This window comes from Eutrigla gurnardus, assembly GCF_963514095.1.
Source record: "Eutrigla gurnardus genome assembly, chromosome: 18".
NCBI classification, from domain to species: Eukaryota; Metazoa; Chordata; class Actinopteri; order Perciformes; family Triglidae; genus Eutrigla; species Eutrigla gurnardus.
The window spans coordinates 22,235,895-22,262,408 of NC_139929.1; the positions used below are offsets into that span (position 1 = coordinate 22,235,895).

Here is a 26,514-nt window from a genome sequence, read left to right on the forward strand (position 1 = left end):
CAGGGAGACATGTAGAGACAGACAGGTAACCAGTCTATCAGAGGGCTGATATGGAGACAGACAGGTAACCAGTCTATCACAGTGCCGACATGTAGAGACAGACAGGTAACCAGTCTATCACAGGGCTGACATGTAGAGCCAGACAGGTAACCGGTCTATCAGAGGGTTGACATGTAGAGACAGACAGGTAACCAGTCGATCACAGGGCCGACATGTAGAGACAGACAGGTAACCAGTCTATCACAGGGCTGATATGGAGACAGACAGGTAACCAGTCTATCACAGGGCTGACATGTAGAGCCAGACAGGTAACCAGTCTATCACAGGGAGACATGTAGAGACAGACAGGTAACCAGTCTATCACAGGGCCGACATGTAGAGACAGACAGGTAACCAGTCTATCACAGGGCTGACATGTAGAGCCAGACAGGTAACCAGTCTATCACAGGGCTGACATGTAGAGACAGACAGGTAACCAGTCTATCACAGGGCCGACATGTAGAGACAGACAGGTAACCAGTCTATCACAGGGCCGACATGTAGAGCCAGACAGGTAACCAGTCTATCACAGGGAGACATGTAGAGACAGACAGGTAACCAGTCTATCACAGGGCTGACATGTAGAGCCAGACAGGTAACCAGTCTATCACAGGGAGACATGTAGAGACAGACAGGTAACCAGTCTATCACAGGGCTGACATGTAGAGCCAGACAGGTAACCGGTCTATCAGAGGGTTGACATGTAGAGACAGACAGGTAACCAGTCGATCACAGGGCCGACATGTAGAGACAGACAGGTAACCAGTCTATCACAGGGCTGATATGGAGACAGACAGGTAACCAGTCTATCACAGGGCTGACATGTAGAGCCAGACAGGTAACCAGTCTATCACAGGGAGACATGTAGAGACAGACAGGTAACCAGTCTATCACAGGGCTGACATGTAGAGCCAGACAGGTAACCGGTCTATCAGAGGGTTGACATGTAGAGACAGACAGGTAACCAGTCGATCACAGGGCCGACATGTAGAGACAGACAGGTAACCAGTCTATCACAGGGCTGATATGGAGACAGACAGGTAACCAGTCTATCACAGGGCTGACATGTAGAGCCAGACAGGTAACCAGTCTATCACAGGGAGACATGTAGAGACAGACAGGTAACCAGTCTATCACAGGGCCGACATGTAGAGACAGACAGGTAACCAGTCTATCACAGGGCTGACATGTAGAGCCAGACAGGTAACCAGTCTATCACAGGGCTGACATGTAGAGACAGACAGGTAACCAGTCTATCACAGGGCCGACATGTAGAGACAGACAGGTAACCAGTCTATCACAGGGCCGACATGTAGAGCCAGACAGGTAACCAGTCTATCACAGGGAGACATGTAGAGACAGACAGGTAACCAGTCTATCAGAGGGCTGATATGGAGACAGACAGGTAACCAGTCTATCACAGTGCCGACATGTAGAGACAGACAGGTAACCAGTCTATCACAGGGCTGACATGTAGAGCCAGACAGGTAACCGGTCTATCAGAGGGTTGACATGTAGAGACAGACAGGTAACCAGTCGATCACAGGGCCGACATGTAGAGACAGACAGGTAACCAGTCTATCACAGGGCTGATATGGAGACAGACAGGTAACCAGTCTATCACAGGGCTGACATGTAGAGCCAGACAGGTAACCAGTCTATCACAGGGAGACATGTAGAGACAGACAGGTAACCAGTCTATCACAGGGCCGACATGTAGAGACAGACAGGTAACCAGTCTATCACAGGGCTGACATGTAGAGCCAGACAGGTAACCAGTCTATCACAGGGCTGACATGTAGAGACAGACAGGTAACCAGTCTATCACAGGGCCGACATGTAGAGACAGACAGGTAACCAGTCTATCACAGGGCCGACATGTAGAGCCAGACAGGTAACCAGTCTATCACAGGGAGACATGTAGAGACAGACAGGTAACCAGTCTATCACAGGGCTGACATGTAGAGCCAGACAGGTAACCAGTCTATCACAGGGAGACATGTAGAGACAGACAGGTAACCAGTCTATCACAGGGCTGACATGTAGAGCCAGACAGGTAACCGGTCTATCAGAGGGTTGACATGTAGAGACAGACAGGTAACCAGTCGATCACAGGGCCGACATGTAGAGACAGACAGGTAACCAGTCTATCACAGGGCTGATATGGAGACAGACAGGTAACCAGTCTATCACAGGGCTGACATGTAGAGCCAGACAGGTAACCAGTCTATCACAGGGAGACATGTAGAGACAGACAGGTAACCAGTCTATCACAGGGCTGACATGTAGAGCCAGACAGGTAACCGGTCTATCAGAGGGTTGACATGTAGAGACAGACAGGTAACCAGTCGATCACAGGGCCGACATGTAGAGACAGACAGGTAACCAGTCTATCACAGGGCTGATATGGAGACAGACAGGTAACCAGTCTATCACAGGGCTGACATGTAGAGCCAGACAGGTAACCAGTCTATCACAGGGAGACATGTAGAGACAGACAGGTAACCAGTCTATCACAGGGCCGACATGTAGAGACAGACAGGTAACCAGTCTATCACAGGGCTGACATGTAGAGCCAGACAGGTAACCAGTCTATCACAGGGCTGACATGTAGAGACAGACAGGTAACCAGTCTATCACAGGGCCGACATGTAGAGACAGACAGGTAACCAGTCTATCACAGGGCCGACATGTAGAGCCAGACAGGTAACCAGTCTATCACAGGGAGACATGTAGAGACAGACAGGTAACCAGTCTATCAGAGGGCTGATATGGAGACAGACAGGTAACCAGTCTATCACAGTGCCGACATGTAGAGACAGACAGGTAACCAGTCTATCACAGGGCTGACATGTAGAGCCAGACAGGTAACCGGTCTATCAGAGGGTTGACATGTAGAGACAGACAGGTAACCAGTCGATCACAGGGCCGACATGTAGAGACAGACAGGTAACCAGTCTATCACAGGGCTGATATGGAGACAGACAGGTAACCAGTCTATCACAGGGCTGACATGTAGAGCCAGACAGGTAACCAGTCTATCACAGGGAGACATGTAGAGACAGACAGGTAACCAGTCTATCACAGGGCCGACATGTAGAGACAGACAGGTAACCAGTCTATCACAGGGCTGACATGTAGAGCCAGACAGGTAACCAGTCTATCACAGGGCTGACATGTAGAGACAGACAGGTAACCAGTCTATCACAGGGCCGACATGTAGAGACAGACAGGTAACCAGTCTATCACAGGGCCGACATGTAGAGCCAGACAGGTAACCAGTCTATCACAGGGAGACATGTAGAGACAGACAGGTAACCAGTCTATCACAGGGCTGACATGTAGAGCCAGACAGGTAACCAGTCTATCACAGGGAGACATGTAGAGACAGACAGGTAACCAGTCTATCAAAGGGCTGACATGTAGAGACAGACAGGTAACCAGTCTATCACAGTGCCGACATGTAGAGACAGACAGGTAACCAGTCTATCACAGGGCTGACATGTAGAGCCAGACAGGTAACCAGTCTATCACAGGGAGACATGTAGAGACAGACAGGTAACCAGTCTATCAAAGGGCTGACATGTAGAGACAGACAGGTAACCAGTCTATCACAGTGCCGACATGTAGAGACAGACAGGTAACCAGTCTATCACAGGGCTGACATGTAGAGACAGACAGGTAACCAGTCTATCACAGGGCCGACATGTAGAGACAGACAGGTAACCAGTCTATCACAGGGCTGACATGTAGAGACAGACAGGTAACCAGTCTATCACAGGGCCGACATGTAGAGCCAGACAGGTAACCAGTCTATCACAGGGAGACATGTAGAGACAGACAGGTAACCAGTCTATCACAGGGCTGACATGTAGAGCCAGACAGGTAACCAGTCTATCACAGGGAGACATGTAGAGACAGACAGGTAACCAGTCTATCAAAGGGCTGACATGTAGAGACAGACAGGTAACCAGTCTATCACAGGGCCGACATGTAGAGACAGACAGGTCTTCATAGCGGTATTGCTACTTAAAGGAAGCGATATGTTTCTATTATTCTGGCATCATATAATGACGTACTTTAGTATAGACTAGTATGTGTGTTACAGCGGCGTAACATGATCCTTACAACGTCCTAACACAACTATTTCGCCACCTACGTTTCTGACGTGTTATGACACGTGGAGATGAACTGCTCCTCGCCTGGAAAGCAGACCAGAGCAGTGGAGCAGCAGGAGGCGGAGCCTAAAAGCTGCTCCAGTCGGACAGTTTCCATCGGCCTTCGAAGATTTGACAGGAAGTCATAGAAAAAGTTACATCCTGTTAGACATGTTCTGTAGGCTATTTGTAGTTTGTGACCACATTTGCATTTATTTATATTTGGTCATACATATCTGAATCAGAATACTTTAGTAACCCCTCGGGAAAATGTACAGCTGCAGTTGCTACATAAGAGTCAGGAAAGAAAGAGTCAAATAAGTATAAAAATATCCATCCATCCATCCATCGATTTTCTACCGCTTATCCTGTATTCAGGGTCACGGGGGGGCTGGAGCCGATCCCAGCTGTCATTGGGCGAAGGCAGGGTACACCCTGGACAGGACGCCAGTCTATCGCAGGGCCGACATGTAGAGACAGACAACCATTCACACTCACATTCACACCTATGGGCAATTTAGAGTCACCAATTAACCTATCCCCATCCTGCATGTCTTTGGTCTGTGGGAGGAAGCCGGAGAACCCGGAGAGAACCCACGCTTACACGGGGAGAACATGCAAACTCCACACAGAAGGAACCCAGGCCGACCCTGGAATCGAACCCAGGACCCTCTTGCTGTGAGGCGAGAGTGCTACCCACTACACCACCGTGCAGCCCATATAAAAATATGAAGTATAAAATAATGCCAATACATATTAGTAATGTATAAATATAATGTAAGTATATAAAACACTATACTGTATAGTAGTGTATCTGCTGTTGAGGTATATGCATAGTGCACATAAGTAAAGTTTGACAGTTGTACTGTATTTAATGTTTATTTTATTTTTTTATAAGGTCTATATAAATAACCTCTTTTATTGTCGTCGTTATTATGATTATTATTAATATTATCAACCACATGAGATGTTTGTAACAGATTTAACTTTAATTTTACAATATGAGACTAACAGTCCACGATCTAGCGGTAAATATTAGACTCACACAGGAAATTTGCATTTTCTACTTAACAAGCTGTTTGTTGTCAAAACTAAGAGCCAATCAGCTCTTGGCTCATCTAAGAGCTGATTGGCTCTTAGTTTTGACGAGAGTTGCTCTCAACCGACAGTTTTTCACAGCGGCGGCGCAACGACAGAACAGATGTTTTAGGTCCGTGAATTTTAAGATTAACACTCGGTGTGTGAGAACTTAGTGACTGATAAAGTCATAGTTTTGAGGCGTGCAGGTGGCCGAGTGGTTAGAGCGCATGCCATGTACGCGTACGTAGCAGACCCCGGTTTGAATCCCGTCCTTTGCTGCATGTCACACCCCCCCCTCTCCTGTGTTTCCTCTCTGTCCACTGCTAAATAAAAGGCGTCTATGCCTGAAAAAAATCTTAAAAAAAAAAAGATTTAAAGTTATAGTTTTTGCTAGATGGTTTTCATTACCGTCAGTTGTAATAACAGTTAGCATACGCAATGAAAGTGAATAAAAACAACATTAACAAAAACAAAAAAAAAGACAGAACTTTGTGCATACATCTTTCGTCCCTCTGGGCTAAGCCTCGGATCTCCCATAATCCTAGATCCGCCCCTGGGTGCCTGGCTCTAAAAACTGCAGCTGCCTTGATCTCATGAGACTATCGTTGCCCACGTGTGCAACGTCAGAGCAAGTCGGGTTGTGGTGGAATAGTCTATTTCTCTTAGGAAGGTTTCTAAGTGAGGAGTGACCCGGAAGTAAACAAGTGGCCACCATGATAAGAGCCGTTCGGATTCTCTAAATGCAAAGGAAAGGAGCTCCAATGCTTCCTTTCAGAGCTCCTTTAGCATAGGATGCAACGGACCTTCCTATACGAAAGGAAAGGAGATTACACCGACCCACAATTCTTTGCGAGAGCAACATTTAAAGTGCATTTGCATATTTAACAATTACTTTCATGCAGACATATAGTAATTGGAAGTGTGTTGATAAATGTGTGTGGACAGTGATAATAATTTAATATTTTTATTTATTTCAATCATGTTACAAATTTGTGTCGGCCCTGCGATAGACTGGCGTCCTGTCCAGGGTGTACCCTGCCTTCGCCCCCCCATGACCCTAAATACAGGATAAGCGTAGAAAATGGATGGATGGATGGATGTTATAAATTTGACAAAAACGAAACTAAAACCACAAATGAAATGTAAATACAGCAAACAGTCAAACAGGAAGGAGGAGCTGCTGGACCTAAAGCCCAGTGAACCAGCTGTTTATAAAACCAACAACATGGGGAGAAGTGGACGACACGCTTTTTGTCGTCCATTATTGTAGTTTCTCCAGTGCAGATGCAATCACCGGATCATCAGCTGTCAATCATCAGCAGCATTATAATGATGTAGGTAGGGAAACTCCGGTAGGATTCTCTGAGCACCGCGGTCGACTTTTCCTAAATCCTTTTCAGTTCTCCTATCGCCTTTCCTTTAACCCCGTGACGTTTTCTCCAATGGTCAAGGAATAGGAGTTAGGAATAGGAGATAGGACGTATTTTTTAGACTATTCGACTGCAACCCAAGTCGGACACAAAACTAACCGGCATGCAATGTGCGGAGGTCGGTTCTGCGCAGGACTGGCTCATCTCGAACGAGCCTACTGACAGCCCTGATCCCGCTACAGGTTACTACACGGCCGCTCATTGGCTGCGTTTACAGAGCACGGCAAAGTGGCTCCCCGGAATCTTACGAGCCGTACCATTTCTGCTTCTAAGGGGGTTCACTGGTAAATAGTGAGCGCAGGATATCGTTCCCTTCGCCGTGTAAAACACGTATTTCTCACCGAAGCACAAATCTGCTGTACTGTTTAATCAATTTCACTATTTCAAGGTGCATACAATGAACAACAGCGACACATAAAGAACTCGGTCACATTGGTTCCACCCGCGGGATCGCGATGACGGTTTGGCTCAAAAATGGCTGGAGAGAAACAGTTATGAGGACCGACGGGTTTTTTTTTACCAGGTATTTGCGAAAAAATGAGCGTGTCGTAGCTTGAAGGCGCTTCCTCCGCATAACTGGGGATCCAGGTGAGACGTGTTTCAAGTTAATCCAACATTTGCACCCAGTCCGCCGCTGTTCGGCGGGGAAACGACGTCTTACTGTGTTATCACGGTAGCGTTTACATGCAGCGGAGTACCTCCGGCTTTGGGCTCTGTTTACTGAATGGAGAACACCTTCCAACTCACACACCAGCCGTCACCGAGTGTGGAGTGAACGTCCACCGCCCCCCAAACAGCGGGGAGATAAAGCTGTCAAAGATGGCATACATTAGCGTGTGTGTGTGTGTGTGTGTGTGTGTGTGTGTGTGTCTGTGCCTGTGCCTGTGTCTGTGTCTGTGTTTGTGTGTGGCTAATGCAGAGCAGGCCTGCGGCTAACCTTGCAGCTGTGCGTGCATCGCGGATGTACGTCATCAGGCTAGGATTCCCCGCAGTAAGATCTGTGCACAGACATCAAGAGCTGAGACTCGTGCACACAGACATTGCACTGACTGTTACCCCCCCCCCCCCCCTAGCAAACAGGGCCTGTTGCTCAGTGAGAGCAGGAAAGTAAATCTTCTTCTTGTTGCCTGTGTCAGCAGTTGGTTCTGACTGTAAGACATGCTGCTGCTGCTGCTCAGTAGGACTGGATCTACAAAATTTCTTTTGCATCAATGTCATGAAGTGTCTTGGTCTTTTAAGTAGTTGTTTTCACCTACACTTTAATACTTATTATTTCATCCTGTCATGGTCAGTTTATATTGATGTGTATTCAATTACAAAAATATGTGCTACATGCAGATCTGCCTCATGCAGGCCTGTAGCTTGGTAACTGTAGCCCAGATAAAGAGGAGCTGCTTATGTATGCTTTTGAAACAATTAAAGATCACTTTAGCATTGGTGCAGCAGTCTGGTCTAGCGCGGGTTCTCACCCTACTAGATCACTCCTTATGAAATAAAACCCACTTTGCTCACTTACTCTGTTGCATATTTACTGTGCTGCCTTTTAGTCATGGTCAATGTCAAATTGGGACATTGAAGCAGGAGGAAACACCGGGGTGTGAAAAGTGAAGCCAAAGCTTACATTCTCCCTGCTGGCCATTAGACTCCTCTCTGGTTGTATAGAAGTCTATGAGAAAATGGTCCTACTTCTCTCTTGATGTTTTATCTCAGTAAACATTGTAAACATGAGTTTATGGTCTCAATCTCTAGTTTCAAGTCTTCTTCAATCCAGCATGATGGTGATTTAGTACATTATGGTCCATTTAGAGTCCAACAGACCAGAAAGCAGGGGATGCTTTAGGGGGCGGGGCTTACCTGCTGATTGACAGGTCCATTTAGAGTCCAACAGACCAGAAAGCAGGGGATGCTTTAAGGGGCAGGGTTACCTGCTGATTGACAGGTCTCTACCACGCTACCAATACAGTTAGCTACTAAGATGACTTTAACACTTATCTGTGAAGTTGACCTTGAATCATGAAGCTAACCTGTTAGCAGCTTCACACCAGAATCCAGATGAATCCAGATCCAGTAAGGGTGCTGCGCTGGGTGCCGCTCTGCTTGTGTTCATCAGATCCACCCGTCGCTCCTCCACAGTCCAAATATGGTCACTTCCTGGGCGACGGCCAAAATGCAGAACTTAAGGCTTCAAAACGATAGTCCTCAAAACAAAGGGTGATGTCACCATGACTATGTCCACTTCTTCGACACGGTCTTTACATTGATGTTTTGCAAACTTTAAGTTTATGTATCTGAAACGATATCGGGAGAGAGTTACATTTGTGTAATAGGTAAGTTTCTGTATTTCTGGCACTTCTTCATGGGGAGGTCAAAAGTCATAGGAAGGATTTCTTCACTATAGCTCTCCAAGAGCTGGCATGGAGGTTTTGTGTCGCTCTTTGAAATGTTGCCTATGTGTTGCTTTTGTGGCTGAGTGAAAATGTTGCTACACATGAGCTACTCTTGAGAGCTCTGAGAGCATGATTTCATATGGCTCTTTGAATGTGAAACACTGACCTAGTGTCAGTGAACAGGCTGGTCCTGGTCCTTCCCTGAGGTGTTCATATGGGGGCGAATGTTTAGATCAATGCCTCTTAGATGTTACAAAGAGGAATATGAGCCACTGTGGTTAACTGTTGGTGGATTCTGGTAAAATAGAAAAGTCCCTTCCAGTCAGATGAGATTCATGTTACTGGGACTGGAAATCTCTCTCGCTATCACATACTATAGGGCTATTCCAGGGCGAACTCAGCCACCCATGTACATGACACCTCTCAGATTTAGCTGAAAAGCGGTGAAAATATGCCTTATGTTACCAAACAAAGGAATCTGAAGTTTCAGGTCAATATCTCAAACGGTTTTCCCGTGGCATCCATTTGAATTTCAAGTGCCACGCCCCTTTTTGACACATTGGAATTTCGCATTTCATTTGTTGGCATTTTTGGAGGCCAATAACTTCTGTTCTAACAGTGATAGAAGGCTTGGTCTGTTAGTTCATTGTAGTTTGTACTACAAAATTATGCAGGCAGAATCAACATTCCTTACTGTTTGGGTGAGAGGTGGGTCACCAAATTCCTAAAAAATGTTGACAGCATGTGTGATTTTTCCCTTTTTGGGTGCCCCTAGCACCACGATTAATGATCATATTTATTCTAAACAGGATTATTTGTTATATTTGGGAACTTTTCTCTTGCCAAAATGAATTTGAAGGGTATGGTACCACTGGTGGGGGTTTTATGGGGGTCCCAAAACCCTTTCGGGCAGAGGTGACTCTTTTGTAACCCCATATTTGGACCCCCAAATGACCATGTGGGCACTTGATGATCCTAATGGGATTTATACCAGAAAAAGATCAGGGTTTCTTCTTGTTCTTTCTTTTAATGAAATAAAACCTTTGACTATGAAGCTCCATCATATTACATCACGCCCAACATATTTACTTACTAATTGTGTATCGTATTCTAGAAACTGGCTCTAAATCCCTACAATACGGACTCTCTGGAACGGTTTCCTCCATAGACGTAGTCAGCATTTTTACTTGCGGACAGCCATTTGGAAATCGCGCCCCCTTAACGCGTCATCACAATCACGTGACTGAAACCAAGCTATTTCCTGAAAATCACAGATTAACCCCTTATCCCCGATGAAAGAGACCTGCCTGCAACAAGAGACTTGCAGCACGAGCAAGTCTGCAGGCCACTGATGCAAACCATATTCTGACACCAATGGTTTCAATGGGCAAAAGAAAACACTAAGAACATTACATTCTTCTTTGTTAGTGCAGAAGATATTAAATAACACGAGGAAAAATACGAATTGGAGAGACAAACTGTTATTCAATATCAAACTTTGGAGACTTTTGTACTGTAATGTAAAATCTTTATGCTCAAATTCAGATTATTTGATTTTGTTGTGTAATTTATATACTTAAAGTATGACAAAATCTACAGTCTTCAATATTATGCTATCATATATTTGTTAATGGTTTAAGACATTAAAAGCTGCTTTCAGCATGTTTAACTCACATTCAAGGACTTATTCCCTCTATAACTACAACTGTGCTACATTTTAATCTTTTCGTAAGGCTAAATTTATCAGTAGCATTTAGTCACATGTAAGTCTTTGGTAAATGGTAAAAAGCACAATTGAATTGCCCTGCTGTGATGTTTACTAGTAGGCTATTAGGACATGCAGTACCAAAACCGGCCACAAAGACCCCACCAATATCAGGATTTTAAAAAATCACTGCGACAAATTGAGGCAAAACACCCTCCCGATTTTTTTATGATTTTAACAAGAATATGATCTTTCAAAAAAAGTAAGTTTGGACCTGATACGTGTTGTCAGTTTTTTTGGAATATGGCTCCGAAGTTGGGCAAAGATGTGTTTACTTCCATTTTTGAGCCTTAAAGGGATAGTTCCGAATTTTGGACATAAGACCTATTTTCCAACTCAGCCGGTGTGTTCGAGACGTCTGGAGACGTTTTCAAGAAATTTCATTCAGTTCTTCTAGTTGCCGAGTTCGCTTGTGCTATGGCTAGCGCAAGTCAATCGTTCTAGCTAGCATGGCATTAAAAACACTCATACCGACTCCACAGTGCACCCGAGGCAAATCAATTATAACGGCTATCGATGTACATATCTGTGTTGATAGAATGTTTGTTTGAAATAAAACCAACCTTGCATTTTTAAGGATTTATGTCTCAGCAGCAGCAGCAGCAGCGTGTCATGCTTCCTGGTAGGCTATTGCAGCGGCGGACTGATATCACCTAGCACTTATAAGTTACCGGTTCTATAATAGTTTGTTTACCTGCTGTCATTGCTACAAACGCAGAGTAGCCTGCAGTGCTAGTTTCTTCAATCTCACAGAAATGGACACTTTTGGAGAATATACTGAAACTTTTGAAGACTCTGATGAGGAGTTTTTTTCCACTCAAACCCAACCGTACCTGTACGAGCCTGAATATACAGAGGAAGAATTGCGCGAGAGGGATGCTCAAAGGGCAGAACGCGAGCGTCAGTGGAGACCGAGATAGCCCCCGCTGGAGCTGAGAACCGGGACCGAACAAACGGAGACTGGTGGTGCCAGGAGGGAATCCCCCGCAACGCGTCTGATGGTTTACGGTTCTCCGGATGGAGCAAAGGTTCGGTTTTGCGGTGCGTAATTGTGGGTTGGCTGGGCCGTGGGCTGCCCGGTCTTTGGGTGAGGTCCGAGGGCTTTTCACCCAGGTCTGAGGGCATGAGGCCCGACTGTTCGGCATGGGTCAGGTCTCTATTTACCGGAGGGATTCCCCGCAACGCGTCCGAGGGTTTACGGGTCTACGAACGGAGTAGAGGTCCAGCTTCGTGGTGCGTAATTGTGGGTTCGCGTGGCCGTGGGCTGGCCGGTGTTTGTGTGAGCTCCAAGGGCTTTTCAGACAGCCTTGGGGGCATAAGTGCCGACAAATCGGCGATGTTCAGGTGTGTATTCACTAGGGGTGTAACGGTACACAAAAATCTCGGTTCGGTACGTACCTCGGTTTTGAGGTCACGGTTCGGTTCATTTTCGGTACAGTAAGAAAACAAAATGCAAAATATAAATGTGCTAGTTGTTTATTACTTTTGTGCTTTTAACAGTAGGAACATGCACTGGAGCTAGAATGCTGCTCAAAAATATTTATTTAAAACATTTTCTCCATCTGATGTGCAAAATTGAACAGTTGCAACACTAAATAGTTTCAAGTTGTTGCTCAGATTAAATAACATGAATAAGGCTCAGACTGTTTTTTTAAAAACAAATCTTTTCTCCATCTGATGTGCAAAATTGAACAGGGCAGGGAGAGGCTGTTTAAATGTGGTGGGGAGCTGTGTTTGCACTAACGTTACGCTCGTCTTTCTCCTCGTTGTAGCGATGTTCACGTGGGGGTGGTGCCGTTTCAAATGCGTCAACAGGTTTGACGTGTTGCCAGAAACATACCCGACCTCACATGAGCAATGTCGGCAAACCGCTTTGCCGAAGTGTTCCCAAACGGGAGACCTTAATGTCGCGGGAGGGTCCTCCAACTCTGGCTTGTTGCCAACGCTAGCGGCATTAGCCATGACGTCCGCTACTACTGCTGTTTATTGTGTCGTGGTGTGCGCAACTGCGCATGTGCGGCTGCAGCATGCTCCACACATGCGGTCCTCTACTTAATATGTCCGTATGGAAACTCGTTCGGTACGCCTCCGTTCCGAACCGAGCACCCCGTACCGAAACGGTTCAATACAAATACATGTACCGTTACACCCCTAGTATTCACCGGCTGGATTCCGAGCAGCGCGTCTTAGAGTTTTGAGTCCGACGGAGCAAAGTAAAATTCCGCTGCTGCTGAGAAACTAGTCCCTCAAAAAATGGATGATTCATGCGATGCGAGGTTAGTTTTGTTTCAAATATTATTCTATCAACACAGATATGTACATCGACAGTCTAGTGCTTTAATTCATTTGCCTCGGGTGCACTGTGGAGTCAGTATGAGTGTTTTTAATGCCATGCTAGCTAGAACGATTGACTTGCGCTAGCCATAGGACAAGCAAACTCGGCAACTAGAAGAACTGAATGAAATTTCTTGAAAACGTCTCCAGACGTCTCGAACACACCGGCTGACTTGGAAAATAGGTCTTATGTCCAAAATTCCGAACTATCCCTTTAATATCTGTGAAACTAATCATCTCAGAGAAACCATATTTTGTAGAATGTTTAAGCTAACACCAGAGATAGAGGCAGAAGTGATAGAAGTCTTCTCTCTGCAAAAATGGGAGCTCAGCCACTCTTCAAATGTACTACTTTATTTCAACAAGCCACATTTTAAGTACCTACCATACTAGGTAACCATTGAGCTACACCCCTGATATTCCATGTCTGGAGGCTATTAGTAACAGTTATACACTGTAGAAATTTTGAAGGCCACAGGTGAGATAGTTTTCCAGATATTGCTGTTTAAAAATGGCTTTTCAGAATTTGATGCCAAAAACCGTCTAAACTACCCTTCATTCAATGATGTTTCATGAGAAAACTATTGACAGTAGAGACCTAATATTTTGGATTTGTCCTATTAACAAGTCTGTCTCTATACTAGAATTTTTTCAGGACATTCTGAGATGGTCAGGTGGGAGGCATTTGATGAAATGACACGGAATGACCCTAGAAGTTATTTGAAGCTTCTAGCTGCTTTTATCTATGAAATATGGATATTCTTTTGGGTAGTGTCTATGGGCGTTATTTTTTTTTGCCAGGAATGGTCCTTTCCTCTCCCTGCCCTAAATATGTATAGTGTACTTCTTCTGTACCATTTATGTATTTAACTTTCTCTATCACTTTTCTCTGATTTGAACTCCTCCGTGTCTCCCGTTTGGGCAAACACAACAACTCACGGCCAAACGCAAATCAGGCTTTCCGATTGGCTGTAAAAGCCGCTACGGGAACCAATACGAGCGTCCAATGCATAAACGTAACTCCATACGTCACTAGCAAGATAGCGGATGAGAAGTTTATCGATATACATAAACAAAATGGAGAAATGCGCCACGGAGACGAGAAGAAATCTAGTCACATATTTTACTACTTTACACATTCGTGTTGTCAGAAATAAATCGCTCACATGGAAAAGCAGGGTACCGTTGTTTAGCCCCGTTTCTCTAGTTTAAGAGGAAAAAAACGCACACCATAACGGAGTTATGACGCTCTAAAGACAACATAATCTTTTGTAGCATATACGCTACATTGGGTCTCAGAGGGTTTAACAGTTTATTTTATTTTAATTATTATTATTTTAATACGTTCTGCAGAGAAGGGAGATTAGTGTCGGACACGGAATGAAAGGGAGAAAACATGACAGAGTAACACGGCGAATATCGCTAGTATATAGATTTTGCGCTGCGGGAAACCCTGATCTTTATCTGGTATAAATCCCATTAGGATCATCAAGTGCCCACATGGTCATTTGGGGGTCCAAATATGGGGTTCCAAAAGAGTCACCTCTGGTTTTTGGACCCCCATAAAACCCCCACCAGTGGTACCATACCCTTCAAATTAATTTTGGCAAGAGCAAAGTTCCCAAATATAACAAATAATCCTGTTGAGATTATTGAATAAATATGATCATCAATCGTGGCGTTGGGGGCACCCAAAAAATTTAAAATAATTTTGGCAGTAAAAAAAAAAAAATTGGATTTTGGTGACCCACCTCTCACCCAAACAGTAAGGAATGTTGATTCTGCGTTGATACCGCTTTTCAGCAAAATCTGAGAGGTACCATGTACATGGTACCCCGATATTTTCACATGGAATGACCCTATACTGTTTTTGAGAGTGATCTTGATTTGCCTTTCCAGATAAAACAACTTCTTTTCACTATCTGCAGCAACCCAGTTTTTGTCACATGAAAGATGCTGTAAGAGGTCAGCAAAAGGTCACATGTCTTCATGCAGGTAAAGTTGCCGGATGAAATAGCTTTCATTTCAACAGTGCTTTCACTTTTACTGTTGTCACGACTTCAGAACTGGTAGTTTCCGAGTGGAAACACCTTTTTTAAAATTCTGGTTCAATCTGACTTAATTTGGTTTTGTTTGAGTCAGAGCAAAGTCTGACTGGTCGTAAAACCAACTTATTAGGACCTAGAGAGAGAAATGCTTTTTTTCCTGCTGTCTTGGCAATATTTTGTGCTGATGATGAAAAGCAGGTCACATCACACACAGAAAACAACGTAAAAGTTTTGTACTCATAACAGAAAGTCCCCCGACACATCCAACACCTACTCCATACTGGCTTCTTTCCTCACAGTTAACAAATCCCACTTACTTTCCAACCGCCGCACGCTGCAGTGTGATTGTGGTTGTTGTCATCGCTGGGAAGTCAAACTAGACTTGTGGCCCGGTTACTTTAGGTAATCCACACAACCTGCTGGCAACAGTTTTCACTGCCACAGCTGAAAGACAATACATCACCAACCTTGTCTGATAATCAATAACTACTACATTTTTGAAGCAGAAGCAACACAATGTGACTCAGTGTGTAATGCTGCTGCTACACTTTAATTTCCCAGCTAGGGATCAATAAAGTCTGTCTGTCTGTCTGTCTGTCTGTCTGTCTGTCTGTCTGTCTGTCTGTCTGTCTGTCTATCATTAAATCTAGGGTTGGTTATCTGTTTCCAAAACCTTTTGTAGGCTTCCGTGCCGGTGACAGCCGTGACCAGAGGGATTATTTTTTAAAGGTCACTGTGAACTCACAAAACATGGTTTTGACCATAACTGAAGAATTCTAATATTCTAATTATGACAATGTCACACAAATGAAAAGATGAAGTGATGACATTTTAGAAAGACATGGATGTAAGTGCATCTTTACTGATTGGTGGAGGTATACAACCATGAGGAGGTGATTCTTGTTTGTTACATTAGTTGAATTTCAGCTTACAAACATCCCCAGGTCACCCCCTCAGATATGTTTGAACCCACCATGCAAAATATTAGCTTTCAATTCCTCATAGTTAGAAATACAGACATTTGCAATTTGGCCCAAAAAAAGCCATGTGCAAAAAATGCATTCTTTTCCAACTTCAGGAACTTTTATAATGGATTCATCTAGGAAGCTAATATTGTGGGTATTTACTAAATGGTATGCATATTTCTCAATTAAGGCATCAGTTAGCCTCTGGGATGCTTATTTATTTCTCTATAGGAAGCTAAAAATGGCTTTTTGGCCAAAACGAGCTAAAATAAGGTGAACTATATCCTGAAACTGTGGAACAAATTATAGAATAATTTTCTATTCACGTATATATATATATATATATATTAGGGCTGTCAAAGTTAACGCGTTAATAACGCGTTAACGCAACATCCTCTTAACGCCGTTAATTTTTTTAACGCGCGATTAACGCTCGGTATTTAAAAAAAAAAAAAAACGCGCATTGTATGATTTATGGCCGTCGGTGGCACCTGTAGTCTTGATCCAGAGGGAAGGTGCCTGTCCACAGGCAGCGGTGTTTCCCCGCGTCCCATTCATTGTCTATGTGAAAAGCCGTGCAATGCATTCTGGTGGCGTTGCGGCGAATGTCGGAGACGGTGCGCGAGTTGGCCGCTCCTCATTTGCCTAAAGTATAAGTCGAATCTACTTTATGCTAATCAGAGGCGCCGGGCTCGACTCGCCGCCTCGGCAACGCTCGCGAACGCTCGCAAAAAGTTGTTGTTTAAAGGAGAGCGCCTGTCAATCATCCTCTAGTGGCAGCCCACCAAGCGTGCAATACTGGGAAGCGGCGCGTCCACACGCGTTTAAAATCGATTTGTGAACGGCAAATTCACCTTCAAAAGACTGCCAGATGGTTCAGTCGATAAGACCAAAGTCATCTGCGCGTACTGTGGGTATGAAATGAGCTACCATAGAAGCACGTCCAGTCTGAAATATCACTTGCAAGCCAATGCACTTATATCCTAACTGTACTTATCTCCTGTTACACTATCTCCTGTGACATGTTCACTTTAATTGTTTGTGATATATTCTTATAACCCTGTTTTGATCCCATGTTTTGGTAAGGGGATATTTGAAGTGTTAAATAAACATTTTCATAAATCAAGTATATTTGCCCTTATGTTGTTAAAAGTATTAAGAATATGAAAAAAATACATTAAGGTACATTTAGAAGAAGAAAAAAAAATGTGCCAAAAAATGCGATTAATTTGCGATTAATCGCGAGTTAACTATGGACAAAATGCGATTAATCGCGATTAAAAAAATCAATCTTTTGACAGCCCTAATATATATACATACATATTCAGGGACTGATAAATCTGAAATGGAACTTTCTAGCAAAGATTCTGGATTATGTTCGAAGAATGTCTATCTGTAGACAGCTGAAATTGGCAATTTGGCCAAAAATGGTAAATATGCAGCGGCCAAACCCCATTGGGAACATTGTCACAAGAAAGGATGATGAAAATGATGTGTTTGTGAATTTTCATGAAGCGAGGAAGGGGCAATACATTCTCATGCTCTGCACCATGTCCAACATCCTCCCTGCTGGCGCTCGGCTCGGCCACATGCAGGCCACATGCTCCGATGCAGGTGGAGTGTTGAATAGAGATGTGTGACACAACTCGTCAGTAACGTTGCCGTGTTGTTCTCTATTGGGATGACTTTGAGATGGCACTTATTGGAAGCTACAGCCCCTTTGATACTGCTTTTATCACTCCTTTTTTTGCCCCGTCGTCAGTGGAAACGCTACCGAGATGGATAGGCGTGTGTCAGAATGTTCCTCCTCTGAGATGACAACGGAGGTCGTCACCGAGCATCAGAGAGACGACCTCTTTGTGAACGGAGGGAGCTGGTGAGCTCCAACAGAATGTGATGTTGTGGGCGATGCGCCACCGGAGCGTTTAATGAGCTGAGAATGTAGATCCGAAGAAGATAGAAGGCCGGTAGTTGCTCGTATGAGGCCGCCGTTGTCACATCGACATGTTTATGATGCACAGCAAATTTGCTTGCGATTGAAGAGTCGTGTAAATATGCAAGACGAGCAAAAGTTCCCCTTTCATAGTTGGTTTGATGCAATCGTGCTGATCAGATTTCAGGTCGGGTTTTTCTGTTTGGTCATTAATCTAGCATTCTCACTTGCTAGTTTCTCAAGACTACCAGCACTTCCTTCAAAGAGAAAATAACTGGAAGATCATGAAAATTGATACTGAAAATCCTTTTTGACTGCAGCCACAATGGAAAATGTTTATAAAAAACAGTGTATAAAAAGTAGTATGATGCGGTGGTTCCAGAAACCTCAAAGTGTAATATTTAAAAATCTGGGCTAAGAAAACCAAACGTATCTTCAAATCTATGTTCCAGCTAAGTGGCAAAATCAGTTTTTTCTTAATTTGGGTGAAGTGACCCTTTAACAAAATGCTTCCACTGCCGTTGGTGGCTGCTTTCTGTTTGTCTTGTGAGAGCTTCGTACCATGTCATATAAGTGCTAAATAAACGGACCATACAGTTCATTCTCGGTATGAGTTTGCATCCTCACCTTTCATTGTGGCTCCATTTCACCTCACGTATGACACCACATTTACATGTATTGTTCTTTTCAGAGCACTTGGAAAATTAGTTAGCCTACACATTTTTTTTTTTTAAAGATTTCTTGCAGACTCAGAGCAGCTGCCTTTTTATAGATTAGTCAGTATCAGGAACTCCCTCCCTCCCTCCCTCCCTTCTCACACACACACACACACACACACACACACACACAGAGCAGAATTTGACTGCAATGGCCTCCTTTATCTCGCAGCTCACTGTGGGAAATGTCTCACTTTAAGGTTGGTTGCATCCAATGATTACGAGAGAACAATTACACGTGTGATATCATTGATCACCAGAATATGAGTAAGGGGTTGGCATGCCGGTGAAACACATGCCATGTGACTGACTGGAGCGTTTACTTTGGCTGGCGAGCAGCTCCAGTGTGGTTTCACATGTGGCTAGCTGAGGAGGCTGGAAGCAGGCAGAGGAAACTTAGACGCTTGTCTAACATTTCCGCTCAATCATAACCAAGATCGTGTTACCATAACGCACACAAGGGTTTTTTTTCAATATCGGGCGCCACTCATTATAGGCTTTGAAGTGAACTAGTGGGTAATAATAAAAAAGTCCAGAGCGATATCTTGTTGACATTTTGCTCGATGGGTAAATGCAGCCGAGGATTCAAGCGTGGAGAAGTTTGCAAGTCGGACATTAATTGTGTTTTTCTGAGTTATATTTTGCTTTAACACGTTGCCTTTTTCCTTTGCGGTATCTCTACGTTCTGGGTTTTATAACGGTGCTGCGAGGCTCAAAAACAGCTCTCCCCTTAAACCCAATAATGAACATGCTTATTCAACGAAAGAATCCTCTTCTTAGAAAACCTGAAGTTCTGCTACCAAATTAGAAAGCCCATCAGCATATTTACTCTAATTTATTCAAACCGTCGAAGTGGTCTATTGAAGTTTTTTCCCTTTTCTTTTTAGTTCTACCTAAATTGTAAGCGGCTGATATGTATCCCGCCTGTTAAGTGCTGCCCAAAGATGTCATGAGTGGAGAGTTGAAGAACAAGGAAAGTGCATCTCCAATCTGAATAATGAATGGAGACCATATTGTGGCTGGAAAAGGGAGGATGTGGTTCGGTAATAGTCTGGTGAACATTTCTTTCTCTGCTAAATTGTTGGTCTTGCTAGACTCTTGTTTCCAAGGAAAGTGAATGAAAATTACATGTGAAGCCTAATGACTGACTTTACTGGATTTGTAGGCTGCAGGCAGCTAAGGCATATTATATTAGGCTGCTCCTCGGAGAATGAGCATAGTCCCTGGCTATGTTCCATTTTTAGCAAACCATTTGCATGGCCACGTGCGCGGTCCACATTGGTGGTGGGTGTGGTAACATCATAAGGGGGTGATGAGAGTGGACTGCAGCGTTGCAGCTGTGTGGTCGGCGTCACTGGTTTTCTGATCTGGTGTTTCACTTAGTGGACATCACAAGTTTCCTCCAACATAGTCAGACGCTGTTTAAATGGAGCTCAGCGAAGACTTATTAATCTGGGTAGGGAAGTGAGAGAGCAGCCCCTGCTGAGGTGCCCTTGAGCAAGGCCCTTAAACCCCAACTGGCCCAGTGACCAACATCAGATATGACTGTGGCGGTACACACCAGTTTCAAGCAACTCAACGTGTGTGCCGGCTGTTCCTGACACCATTTGTGTTGAGTGATATAAAGGCTTACAGGTGGCTGAATGTTATCTTGTAAAAGTGGTTGCCACTGGCAACCAGGCCTCGGCTTTCAGTTGCTGAAACTGGAAATATGGTTGCCATTTTTAGTCACCCCAAAATGACTAATTACGAATGTATGCGCTATATGTCAACCTAATCGTGTAAATGTGACAAATAATACTTTGTAGCTTGTTTCATCTGATGCTTCCAGCATTTGAATCTTAAAGATGCAATATCAACAACCGTTCCGTACACATAGTGGAGGAATGTGTGTGTTGTTATCAGAGCTTCTCCTTGCTTTGTTGACATAGCTGGCGGCCACACGTGCCTTTTAGTGCACGTGAGCGTGCCTTTTAGTGCACGTGAGCGTGCCCTGCTGGCTAGCTCGTGGCGCCGTCCTGCACTGCAGAAACACTGTACTCAAATAGCACTTTGGTATTTAAATGCTTCTTTTGCACTTCTGGTGTCAACTGCATTTCATTGGTTCTGTACATGTACTCTGCTAGTGACAATAAAGTTGAATCTAATGTAATCATATAACCATACTCTCAATGACATGAGTCCAAAATCATGTTGTCACACAGACCCTGGAGTTCTGGAGCCTCCAGTCCTCAACATGTCAAACTCAGCTGCCGTGGAGTAATGGATGGCATTGTCGGACGTAGTCTACAATAACTCTCAAAAGTGGAACAAAAACAACACAAGACATGGAATGTCCTGTAGGTGTAAGCTACTTCCTGGAAGAGCTGTACATGTATGTATGTCTTACAGCCTGCATTTGTCAATAAGCTTCAGACATTAGGGGAAAAGCAAGCCGTTTGGGCCCAGGCGTGTTGAGTCTGTCTGGGACAGCCTTGTGAATTTGAAACCCAAGCGCACGCCATGTCGTTGCCCTGTGGCCCCTCCCACCACAGCGCTGGCTGCAGCACGTGCACGAAGGCAGCAGAGGGGCGTTCACTTTCATCCCGTCATTTAGCCGCTTTGCAAACATACCGTCTAACCACTGCTCATTTCTCTGCTTGTCCTCCCACCGTCTCCTCACACACACACACACACACACACGGATACACACTCCTTGTGCGTATCTTTCTTGCAAACACAGTTGTGTGTCTCCCTCTACACCCACAGCTCTTATTTTGGCGTCAGGGTTGCTCCCCTCCCTCCAGCCCTGGATCATGTTACCCTGCCATTACTCAGTCGTTCCCCGCAAGGGTGCTCCGTGTCAGGCGTAGCGGAGCCTTGCTGCCTGCTCGCTGCCTGCCTCTCCGGACCTGAGGACTAGCTCAGTTCAACCACAGACGCCCCTGGTCAGTGGAGTCGCTCCAGCCATGACACAGACTCCCTGGAAAATCATCCAGAGGAGCGAACGGAGGGCTTGGCTACACGTTTAGAGCTGTATTTTCCAAAGAAACTCCTCCTATAGGCTGCTTTCATTTGCTGGACAAATGGTTTAGAAATGTTTTGTTGTTGTCAGCCTTTCACTCTACCACAAACACGAGTATTTAGTGGCAGGGTTGATGTCTTCCAACCCCGTTGGTGATTTGTGGACCTCATCGGTTTATGGTTATGTAACGTCGGGTCCCCTTGACGAGGAAAGCCTCGTGTTAAACCCCATGCTGCCCTTTCCTCATAAAAGTGAGTGATGCAGGCAATGGTGGGAGGGCCTTGCTATGCCTTTAAGGTTTGTGTGTCGTCCTACAGCACGTCATGGGACTGGATCCACTCTGTACATGTGGCTTGGCCAAGGCATGACACTGCAGAAATGTCTACCGATGTGGCTTCCTCGCTTGATTAATGCATGCTGAGTGAAACGACTAAATCTATGGAAGATCCTCTCAGTGTAATTTACGAGAGTCCGTGAGGGGAAGGTGTACCTGTGTCTCCGCCCATGCCCTTTCATAAAGTGTCAACTTTTATAGAGGCTACGCCTATTAAGCCTGTTGTGCACTCTAGTGGAGCCGTCACTCGCTCTCTGCTCCTGCAGAGCCGAGTTCCTCACTAATTTATTTCGGTCCGACATATGGCTGTCCTGTGCGATGCAAGGTAACACATCGTGGCACAGGAAGGCCCGCTCTGGCAAGGCTAATCCTTTCTAATTGAAAGGCAGCCAGCGTTTTGGGCCAGTGGCTCGCATGTCGCTCATCTCCCTGCTTGTTTTACAGTAATGAGACATCTGGGGCAGCAGAGCTGAGCTGTTTGTCGGGAGGGGAAGTGGCTCCAGAGCCGGAGGGCCTCAGGACTGTCAGACGCAACTACAGAGCTGACTGCATGTTTACTCTGTCTGTACGTGGGAGTTTGATTCTGCCCTAACAGTCTAGGCACACTAGTCTCACTCATTCAGCCAATGCTCATGTTAGATTAGATTCATCTCACTGGGAAGATTAATGCCATTTAGGCCAAGGGTAAGGCTATTTAGGTGAGGGAGACATGTCTCTGCCAGAAGAGACTAATATTAGGCTCACATTCCCATCACCTTCAGTATTAAGCAGCAATCTGGTCTGTAGGCTCCTATACAATATATGCCGAAAAAATGACATTATTTTTGTATTATATTTTTTATTTCAAAATCCAACATTTTTCTTCCTGGAAAACAAAAATATGATGATGCTTCTATCAGTATGCATCATCATATTTGGTTATTATTTCAATCAATAATGTCATGGCTTCCATCCATCAGTCAATCAGAAATTTTTAAGGACACAGAGCTAGAAGCTTGTAAGTGAATCTTTTCAACCATCCAATCTAATTCCTCCTAATTTATGTCTAGTGTTGCTTTCCTTAACGAAAATTATGACGAAATATCGTCATAAATGAACCTTTATCACGTGAGGAAAACGAGACGCAACAAAAATGCTGGTCATGTGACGATAACGATAATTAAATATATACTGCGATATTGTAGACGAATAAAAACAAGACTAAATGTGGTTTACAAAATAAAAACTATGCTAAAATGTGTCTTCATTTTCGTTGACCAAAACGAGACGAGACGAAATGTTATAATGTTGTTTCGTCTGGTTTAGTCGCGTTATTATCAGGAGGCTCGTTGGAGATGAACTGCTCCTTGCCTGGAAAGCAGACGAGATCAGCGAAGCAGCAGGAGGCGGAGCCTAAAAGCTGCTCCAGTCGGACAGTTTCCATCAGCCCTTGAAGATTTGACAGGAAGTCATAGAAAAAGTTACATCCTGTTAGACATGATCTGTAGGCTATCTGTAGTTTGTGACGACATTCGCATTTATTTATATTTGTTCATAAATATCTGAATCAGAATACTTTAGTAACCCCTCGGGAAAATGTACAGCTGCAGTTGCTACATAAGAGAAGAAAGAGATTCAAATAAGTATAAAAATATAAAGCCAATTAATATTACTAATATTTATTGGCTTTGTTTTATACTTTGTATTTTTTTTACATTTATACTGTATTAAATGTGTATCTGGGTAGTGTTGCTTTCGTTAATGAAAATTATTACTAAATATCGTCGTCAACGAACCTTTATCACGTGAGGCAAACGAGTCGAGATGCGAAAATGTGAGGATAACATCTGGTTGGTAAAATAAATATGTTGTAAATTCAAATCAGAGCGTCTTCTGTGTCTGGAATGGATGTTCTTGAGTCTATAAGGTAACAATAATATAATAATAAAATAACTGTTTGAATTATGAAATGGGTTTGGCTAAATACAATCTTTGACTAAAACTAGACTTAAATGTCATCAGTTTTTGTCGACTAAAACTAGACAAAAATAGTCATGGACAATTCTGACTAAAATAAGACTAAAATGCTCAGACTTTTAGTCGACTGAAACTTGACTAGACTAAAAATAGTATGAACATGACTAAAACTGATAAAAACTAAAATGATAGCTTGAGACAAAGACTAGACTAAAACTAAAAGTAAAACAGGCTGCCAAAAACAACACTAGTTATGTCCCGCCTCCTGTCCTATGTCACTGTGAAATACATCACCATACGGTACATAGATACCTCACCTTTCACCTTTAAAGTGAAATACATCAATCTTTGAGAGTCAAATCAAGCAGTTCAATGTTGCATGCTTATGGCAATGAGACGTTTCCGACATCGCCATCGAAACTGAGGACACATGCACACATGGCAATGTTGATGCTGAAAAGATAAATGCAGCTCTACTATAGATAGTTCAGTTTTCACCACTCCAAGAAGGTTTAGCCTTACTAAGTTTGTCTGTGTGAAGCATACTGATTGTATATCTGACAACAGAATAGTTTGGATACTAATACAAGATTCTTTGGAGCACCTGAGCACTTTAAATACCTCGTCTTGTAAATCCAGCGTGGACTCCTACACCAGGCAGTGTAGGTGTCAACCATCCTGTTCTAGTTCCACAGTACACACTCACAGCAGCTGTCCTTGTGAGTGAAATATAATCAAATGGTATTCTTCTTTCCCAGGGTGATGTCACATGTCTGCCTATAGTTTCGGGGCATTTGAACTCGCGGTGGCCTCTCAGAGGCACGTCTTATGTGATGCCGAAAACAACTGTGATAATACACTGAGCTTGTTAGCACAGTTTTTCTACCATGGTACAGCTGGCTGTCAGCTGATTGTCTTTTTGGAGGCTCAAGAAATGCTTTTTCCTTTTGGGTGATTTGATCACAAAAACAAATTGTGACTGATATAATAAATTGCCTAAATATCAACAAATAAATACTGAAACTATGCAATGTAAAACATCAGGAAAAGTAATGGAATCCTAGATGGCAAAACATGGAACATTTTAATAATGTTGGTATGCAGTAATCTGATGATTTCTTTTTTCATTTTTTTTAATATTCACTGAAGCCGATAGAACAACACAAATCATCCAGTTTTAGAAAAAAAGCGCGCCTCTACGTGCACGTAGAGCCTGTTGTTTGTTTTGCAAAAAATCAACAGCGCCCGGATCAACCGTCCAATCAGCACGCAGGGATGTGGTCGTGCACACACAGAGCCCCTCTTCCCTCGGGTCGTACCACTATCACAGGGGGAGGTGGAGGGAAGTAGCAACAAGCTTCCAATTCCTCGGTTAAAAACCGAAACGAGGAGGTCCAAAACAACCAAGGAAAAGAAAACACAGATGGAAAAGAAGGAAAAAAAGAAAGATTGTGACGGTGCCTGTGATAAAACCAGAGTCAACATCGGACCCGTGTTTCAAAGGTGGCGTGATCTAAGGGATTTCAAAGGGCACGGAGTCGAGGGGGAGGAGCTCGGTGGTCGTGGGGGGAGGAGCGTGAGAGTTGTAAACATTCAAAATCTGACAGAGTGCCCTCGATCCACCCGACGTTAGCTAGCAGGCCAAGCAAACGGCTGTGTTGGTGACATACATTGTGTGAGACCAGAGATGTAGTTCACGGAGTGATACGCCGACAAGCTGAGACCTTGTGGACTATCTAAAATAACCATTTAAATAGACAAGCATCCTTGTAATTCATGGTAATTCAAATTGGATCAAAAAAATGATTTCTCTCACATTAACTACTGTGCATATTCTTATCTGCAATATGATCACATGGGGAACGATCGAGTCTTATCCTCTCCAAGCCTACAGCTCTAATTAGTATTGTGATACCTCTCTAGTAACTGTTTAGTTTGCAACACTACCAATCATGCGAGCATCATGTCAGCCCCGAACTGTGCCAGCACCGGTCCTTCAGTGTGCCTCCAGAGCTGCTTCTGTCTTCCACAGGTCCAATGTTTTGGACAGTAGTTGTAGTAGTGTTCTATAGTGTTATATAGTGTATTTTCTTTGCTGTTAGCTCGCACCGCCAACTTGTTTATGTGGCCAACACTACACGCAGCCATATGAACTGGCCTTGTTTTGCCGTTTTCACACAGTAAAGGTGAGCTGGCAGTGCATTAAGGCGGGTCTGCAGCTCCACTGCACATCCAGTTGGACACGCTAAAGCCTCTACAGCCCACCGGAGACCTCTAAAGTACTGCTGTTCACCAGCACAAAAGTACCCGGCATGTTTGAGGGATTTTTCTGTGTTTGCCGTTGTTTTGTTTTTTCTGTCTGAGGC

The 26,514-nt window shown here is 44.0% G+C and overlaps 1 protein-coding gene across 2 annotated transcripts in view; it reads left to right on the forward strand.

Annotated features, from left to right (window-relative positions):
* Positions 1-6,903: 6,903 nt before the first annotated feature.
* The window catches only part of znf438 (zinc finger protein 438), a 72,769-nt gene continuing 53,158 nt past the window's right edge, over positions 6,904-26,514 (forward strand). For both annotated transcript variants that reach the window (XM_084033810.1, XM_084033809.1), the window contains exon 1: positions 6,904-7,294. The gene's annotated coding sequence lies outside the window, so the exon portion shown is untranslated. The remainder of the gene's footprint in view (positions 7,295-26,514) is intronic.